We start from the raw sequence: 6,630 nt of genomic DNA on the forward strand, positions 1-6,630 counted from the left end.
CAATCACGTAAAATGTATTTCCATATTAGTCATTTTGTGCAAGAAGATATGAATGAAAGGAGGAAGGAAGGAAGGAAGGAAGGAAAAAAGGAAAGAAGGAAGGTGAAAAATAGCATGCTTCAGTCTGTATTCAGACAATATTAGTTCTTTCTCTGAGTCCTTTGGGATTGTCTTAAATCGTTGTATTGCTGTGAATAGCTAAGTTATTCATAATTCTTCATCATACAATACTGTAGTACTGTACTGTTGTATTGTGTACAACGGTCTCCTGGTTCTGCTTACTTCACTTGGTATCAGTTCATCTAAATCTTTCCAGGTTTTTCTGAAATCATCCTGTTTGTCATTTCTTATAGCACAATAATATTCCATTACGTTAATATACCACAACTCGTTCAGCCATTCCCCAAATGATGATCATCTCTTCTATTTCCAATTCTTAGCCACCACAAAAACAGCTGCTATAAATATTTTCTTTTTTAAAAAGGGAAAATTATCTACTTGTACAAAAGCAGTGGCATTGCTGGATCAAAGGGTATGCACAGTTTTATAGCCCTTTGGGTATTGTTCTAAATTGCTCTCCAGAATGGCTGGATCAATTCACAACTCCCCAACAGTGCATTAGTGTCCCAGTTTTCCCACATTCCCTCCAACATTTATTATTTTTCTTTTTTGTTATATTAGCCAATCTGATGAGTGTGAGGTAGTACCTCAGAGTTGTTTTAATTTACATTTCTCTAATCAATAGTGATTTGGAGCATCTTTTTCATATGACTATAGATAGTTTTGATTTCTTTGTCTGAAAACTTCCTGTTCATATCCTTTGACCATTTCTCAATTGGGGAAAGACTTGTATTCTTATACATTTGACTGGTTTCTTTATATATTTGAGAAATTAGGCCTTTATCAGAGATACTTGCTACAAAAAATTTTCCCAGTTTCTGCTTTCTCTCTAATTTTGGTTGTATTGGTTTTGTCTGTGCAAAAACGTTTAAATTTCATATAACCAAAATTATCCATTTTACATTTTGTAATGCTCTCTATATCTTGTTTGGTCCCAAAGTCTTCCTTTATCCATAGATCTGACAGGTAAATTATTCCATGCTCTCCTAATTTGCTTAAGGTATCACCCTTTATGTGTAAACCAGATACCCATTTTGACCTTGTCTTGGTGTATAATGTGAGATGTTGGTCTATTACCTAGTTTCTGCCATACTGTTTCCCAGTTTTCCCAGCAGTTTTTCTCAAATAATTAGTTTTTGTCCCCAGAGCTTGGGTCTCTGGGTTTATCATACACTAGATTACTACTGTCATTTAATAAAATGCATTGTGTACCTAATCTATTCCACTGATATACCACTCTATATCTTAGCCAGTACCAGATTGTTTTGATGATTGCCACTTTATAATGCAGTTTGAAATCTGGTATGACTAGAACACCTTCCTTCACATTTTTTTCATTGATTCCCTTGATATTCATGACCTTTTGTTATTCTATATGAATTTGGTTTTTTCTAGCTCTATAAAATAATTTTTGGTGGTTTGATTTGTATGGCACCGAATAAGCAGATTAATTTAGGTAGCATTGTCATTTTTATTATGTTGGCTCAGCCAACCTATGATCAATTAATATTTGTCTGTTTGTTTAGATCTGACTTTGTTTGTGTGAAAAGTATTTTGTAATTGTGTTCATATAGTTCCTGGGTTTGTCTTAGCAGGAAGACTCCTACGTATTTTATGTTGTCTATTGCTGTTTCAAAATGATTTCTCTTTCTATTTCTTGCTCTTGGACTTTGTTGGTAATATATAGAAATGTTAATGATTTGTGTGGGTTTATTTTGTATCCTGCTAATTTGCTAAAGTTGGTAATTATTTCACCTAGTTTTTTAGTTGATGCTCTAAGAACCTCTAAGTATACCATCATATCATGTGCAAAGAGTGATAGTATTGTTTCCTCATGGCCCATTCTAATTACTTTGATTTATTTTTATTCTTTTATTGCTACAGCTAGCATTTCCAGCACAATACTGAATAACAGTGGTGATAATGGGCATCCATGGTTCACCCCTGAATGCATTTGGAAGGTTTCTAGTTTATCCTCATCACAGATAATGTTTGCAGATGGTTTTAGATAAATATTACTTATCATTTTAAAGTAAGCTCCACTTATTCCTATGTTCTCCAGTGTTTCTAACAGGAATAGGTCTTGGATTTTGTCGAAGGCTCTTTCTGCATCAGTTGAGATAATGATATGCTTTCTGTTGGTTTTGTCATTGATATGGTCAATTATGCTGATAGTTTTCCTAATGTTGAACCAGCCCCACTTTCCTAGTATGAATCCCACCTGGTCAAAGTGCATGATCTTTGTGATATGTTTCTGTTATCTCCTTGCTAGTATTTCATTTAAATTTTTTGCATCTGTATTCATTAGGGAAATTGGTCTATAGTTTTCTTTTTCTGTTTTCACTCTTCCTGGTTTAGGTATCAGCACCATATTTGTGTAATAAAAGGAATTTGGTAGGACTCTGCCTATTTTTCCAGATAGTTTATATAGTATTGGGATTAAATGTTCTTCAAATGTTTGGTAGAATTTGCTTGTGAATGCATCACAGGGGAAGTTTTGTACTAGACTGGCAAGTATAATTTTGTGTTCCAAGGATGGGGAAGATATACAAGGTATCTGCAGGAGAAGTTATAAAAAGCATGGAAAAAAATGGACCAAATTAAAATTTTATTACAGAATATTGATAACTATAAACTGTCAACATTATATACCTAATCTCCCAACTATATAAAACATTTATACAAATCATTTATGTACTAATCTAGGGCATCTTTGATAAAGTTATTAATGAGAAATAATCTACAAAATTAAACAATGGACCACATCTTTGCCATTTTACAATGAATTGAAACAAGTCTTTAAAAAAAGATCCCAGTGTACTCATTATTGATTAGCACCCAAAAAAAAATTGATTTGGTAGCACATAAAGCCACCTTATAGGCTCTTTTACAAAAAAGTATCTCAAATCCATACGTCAAAGTCATTCAAGATTCCTTGAAAGGTATAAGAACAGAAATAGCCCTGTTCAACTACCCTCTGGTCATTAACATCATGAAAAAAAATGGAGATGTATTCTAACCAAAGGTGATTGATACTGGGATAGAGGAATGCCAGAGCAGAGTCTAAATAGAAAAAGGATTTCCTGAGAATGATGAGATATGCCAGATGCTCCAGCTTGCAGATAACATTGCGGTGATTTCCTCAAACCCCAGGATATTGTAGAACATCCTAGACAAGATTTGTAATCCAAAGGCATTTAACCTGACCATCCACACAGGGGAGATTAAATGGCTGAATAATGCCTGGTGCCCAGGTTATAACATGCATTCGGATAGATAACCAATAAAGCTTGTCCCTAAATATATACAGACACATATATATGTATATGTATGCTATGTATACATATGTGTATATGCATGTGTGTATATATACATATATATGAATATATACACATGCACGTGTGTCTGTCTGTCTGAAATAGACAGTTCAGACGAAAAACAAATTGGACCCAGAGTGGAAAAGAATTAGGAAAATGTGATAAATTGTCTTTGAGAAATTGCAAAGCTCCTTTAATGAAGCTTTCAATTTTTCCATGAAAGCAGAAGTCCATCTCTTTAATATCAATTCTCCAGTATTGCTATGTCAGTTAAGATAAAGAATACAACAATCTTTGAAGAATTAAAAACTAATATCACAGTGAGGGCAATGGCAAGGCGTATGGTAGGTGGGAGAATGCTACAACGTATAAACAATGAGGAACTCAGAAGGAAAACAGGAGTAAAAGAGATAATCAAGAAATTCTAAGATAATAGCAAGAAAATATGAGCTGGTTATGTGTCTGTGTCATTAGTACCTACCATGGGTACATAGGTACCTATATACAGTAGGTGCTTAATAAATGCTTGTTGGGGCAGCTAGGTGGCACAGTGGATAGAGCACTGGCCCTGAAGTCAGGAATACCTGAGTTCAAATTCAGCCTCAGACCAAACACTCGACACCAGCTATGTGACCCTAGGCAAGTCACTTAACCCCAATTGCCTTAAAAAAAATGCTTGTTGAATAAATGATGAGGTGGTTCCTAATAAGGGCTGGGGAAGGAGATAACCCAAGTTATTTTATACATATATTCAACCCATAATTCCATCACGTCACCAAAGCAAAGACGCCTTCTCTCTCTTACTTCCACCCTCTTCCAGATTGTCCTTAGTGTTTTCTATAATCTGAATTCATATATGTTCTTGTGGGCATATACACAGTGTGATTTGTCCCAGGCAGAATTCCTCTGGGGATGGTCTTGCCCACTCCTGATGTTGTCCATAAAGATGGATTTATTCAAGATTTATTGTTTTTCATGTGCAGTAATTATACATCTGAGAAAATGAAATATCTTTTACATAGTTTTGCAAAAGGTACTTCCTTTGTCAAACCAAGTTTTCTGATTTGACTTTTGAAAACTATAGTCTCTGTAGACTTTAGGGAGGGTGAGGAAAGGGTATAAAGGATTAACTAGGGCCAAAGGTGCCCTAAATGGTCCCATAACTACTCTGATCTTCCCAGGCACCCAGGAGAGAGGATGATCTGGGTGTAAGACAACCTCGCAGAGGGGGAGGCTAAGGGGCCCCTAAATCAGTCATGAGTCTCACTAAGCCTGACTTTATGTCAACTCCAGTAGTTGAACGCGACAAGCCAAGCTCATTCACATAGTTGAATATCTATTTGTACATTCCATTGCAACTATTATTTCTCAAGACAGTGGGAGCTTTTAAATGGATGGTATGAGTCTCACGCCCAGAGAAGGAGCCAGTCAAATTCCCATGATACCAAGACAGAGTAAGGGCAACGTTCCCAATGAAGGCATGTCATTGCTGCTCCCTCCTTCCCAACCTCCAACAAAAACAAGTGCAAAAAATGGGGCAATGGATTGGAATGCCAATGTTAGGGAGGCCTGACTATAGCTAATGTGACTAAAACCATCCGAGAGACTAAATACCAGTTTTGCTACACAAGTTATAGAATTCTCTGTCATTTGAGGGCTATCAAATCATAGATCTGAGCTGGGAGGACCTTAGAAGTCATCTAGTCCTACCCTTACCCTGCCCCATTTTATAGTTGAAAAACTACAGCCCAAGGAGTTCAGGGAAGTGATTTTCCCAAGATCACACAGGTAATAAATGTGCTCCTTTGATTCCAGATTCAGTACTATTTCCCATGCACCAAAATGTTTCACCATGGTGTAATGGGAAGAGAATTGCAGAGGGAGTCTAGAAACCTGAGTTCCAGTCCTGGCTCCATCAATTAGTAAGAATTGGGCCATAGACAAATCACTTAATCTCTCTCCCCTGTATCTGAGCTGCCTCATCTGCATAATGAAGTGGATTGACTAGGCATTCCATTTCCTTCATTCTTGCCTGGGACGCTCTTCTTCCTCACCTCTGCCTCTGAATACTTAGCTTTGTTCAAGCATCAGCTACTACATAAGGCCTTCCCTTGATCCCTCCAAGTGTTATAACTCTTTCCTCACCCCCACCCTACCCCCTACTCCCCCCCACCCCATCCCATTAATTTGTATTTATTTTTATATATTTACATATATATACACACACATACTTATTCATATTTATTTTTCTTTATACTTGTCCTGAGGAGCATGTAAGCTATGCATTTTTGCCTTGGTATTATCAGTACCTAGCAGAACCTAGCTCATAGTAGGCACTTTCAGTGCCTACTTTAGTAAAGCACTTTAGTGTCTTAGCACTTAATAAATACTTATTGAATGGAATTGAATTACTCCTTCAACTTGGAAAATTCTACAATTTTGACTCAAATGTTTGGGTCATTCCTAATAATCAAAAATATCCTTAATGGAACTGGTGTTTAATGAATCAGCCTCTGGAAAGACAGGGGTATGGCACTTTTAACGTTGACTGGTCTGACTCTTTAAAGAGACAGCTACAAAGCTGAGCTGAGTTGAGCTTGGACAAACAACAGTACAGTCTGTTCTCTATTGGGGAGGACAATACTAAGGTCTACTCTGCCATCCTAACAGGGACATTGTTGCTGGAGAAAAGGGCATTGTGGTCAAATGGAGAAAAGGAGCCAGCACTTCAATGGGGCAAATTGTGTCTGGAGTCATAGAGTCCTAGAATGCCCTAGCTAGAAATGACTTTAGAGATAATTTAGACCAACCCGCTCATTTTACAGATGAGGAAACTGAGATCTATATAGGAAGTCCGTGTACCCAAGATCACACAATAAATTAGGGCCAGAGCAAGGTCTCCTCACAATTGACTCTACCACATTAACTATGGGTATGGATGCCATTTAAATTCACCATCAGAAATCCAAGATCCCAGTAAGGCTGGAATCAAAGATCACAAGACAGTGTGGTATAATGGATAGAGTGCTTTGGTCTGGGATTCCTAGAAAGAATCATGAAAATTGTGTTCAAACCCTGCCTTCTGATACTTACTAGCTGGGTACCCCTGGGAAAGTCACTCAAACTTTCTGAACCTTTTTCGCATTGGTAAAACAGAGATAGGGAAGGGAGAAAGGGTCAAATGAGATAAAAT

The sequence above is a fragment of the Phascolarctos cinereus genome, unplaced genomic scaffold (assembly GCF_003287225.1).
Source record: "Phascolarctos cinereus isolate Bilbo 61053 unplaced genomic scaffold, phaCin_HiC Scaffold_2;HRSCAF=192, whole genome shotgun sequence".
Classification (NCBI taxonomy): Eukaryota; Metazoa; Chordata; class Mammalia; order Diprotodontia; family Phascolarctidae; genus Phascolarctos; species Phascolarctos cinereus.